This window comes from Hippopotamus amphibius, chromosome 11 (assembly GCF_030028045.1).
Source record: "Hippopotamus amphibius kiboko isolate mHipAmp2 chromosome 11, mHipAmp2.hap2, whole genome shotgun sequence".
NCBI lineage: Eukaryota > Metazoa > Chordata > Mammalia > Artiodactyla > Hippopotamidae > Hippopotamus > Hippopotamus amphibius.
Genome location: NC_080196.1, coordinates 98187270 through 98188618, shown reverse-complemented (window position 1 = coordinate 98188618; position 1349 = coordinate 98187270). Strand labels below are relative to the sequence as shown.

Below are 1349 nucleotides of genomic sequence, written 5' to 3'. Positions count from 1 at the left end.
GGTGAGTGCCTGGGCAGAGTGGCACAGCTCTCAGCTGTGTGGTCCCCGAGCTGTGTCAGGGGTCACGTCACCTGCTCAGACGCGGGGCTTGGGCTCGCGGCCGGTGCGCGGAGCGTCAGGTGGAACCTCCTGGCCCTGCCGCCAGCAGCGCTCCTTGTCCAGCACCCACCCTCAGCTCTTCCTCACCACCCGCCACCTCGCCATCCTGTGCGGGACCCTGTGGAGCAGGCAGGAGCCAAGCGACTTTGGGGATGACCCAGGCCAGCAACGGCTCACGAGAGCCAACCCAAGGAGAGCCAGGGGCCCCGTGCCCACTGCCACTTAAGGCCCTAGTCTGGCTGTGGGGTCAGCATGCTTGGTACAGACCACGTCGGGGCTCCCAGCACCGACAGATGTCTGAGCTAGGAAAACAAGGCTGCCCAGCTCATGGCAGCCCCAGCTATGGTGCTCAAAGGGCTGATCTTGGCCCCCAGTCCTGGCTGAGGAGAAAAGGGACCTCCCACAGCTCTACGGGACAGAGGCCCTTGGTTATCTATTTTAAACATACAGTGTGTATATGTCAATCCCAAACTCCCAATTTATCCCTTCCCCCCCATCCTTTCCCCTGCCCCGGAACCGTAAGTTCTTTCTCTATGTCTGTGGGTCTGTTTCTGTTTTGTAAATACGTTGATGTGTATCACTTTTTTTTTTTTAAGATTCCGCATAAGCGATATCATATGATATTTGTCTTTCTCTGTCTGACTGACTTCACGTAGTATGATCATCTCCAGGACCATCCGTAGAGAGCCATGTTCTTATGAATCATCATTTTACACCAGCACATATATGCCCAAGTGAGCTCAGGAGACCCTGTTTCATCCCACAAACACTCAAATAAAGCAAATTCCTCTAAACTGTTTAGCACTCAACATTGTGAAAACAACAAGTTAAAACATCAAACATAAGGATTCTTTAAGTTAGAGAACATACAGGTGGCAGCTCCTTCTGGGGGAAGACATGTGCTATAACATTTGTGTGACTTTTAAAATTTAATCAAGGATTTCAGAGCCCAACCTCTGGGAGAAGTGACTGAATCTTGGAAGAGCTCTCTGCATTGCCAGGAATCGAGCTAGAGCTCCAAGGACATGGGGCCCAGGGCACGCCAGGGAAGAGTGCAGTGCAGAGCCAAGCCAGGCACACGGCCTCTGCCAAATATGACAGCATTGACGTTGGCGCGCTGTGTACAGGCAGGGCCCGCACTGTTAGCTATGATCAGCACTGAGGAGAGGGACTTCCCTGGCAGTCCAGTGGTTAAGACTTCGCCTTCCAATACAGGGGGTGTGGGTTTGGTCCCTGGTGGGGAAACTAAG

General features: G+C 53.2%; 1 non-coding gene across 1 annotated transcript; it reads right to left on the bottom strand.

Annotated features, from left to right (window-relative positions):
• Positions 1–390: 390 nt before the first annotated feature.
• On the bottom strand, positions 391–523 carry LOC130832164 (small Cajal body-specific RNA 20). Its single transcript, XR_009048241.1, has one exon. It is a non-coding gene; the product is annotated as a small Cajal body-specific RNA 20 (non-coding RNA).
• Between the last annotated feature and the right edge of the window lie 826 nt (positions 524–1349).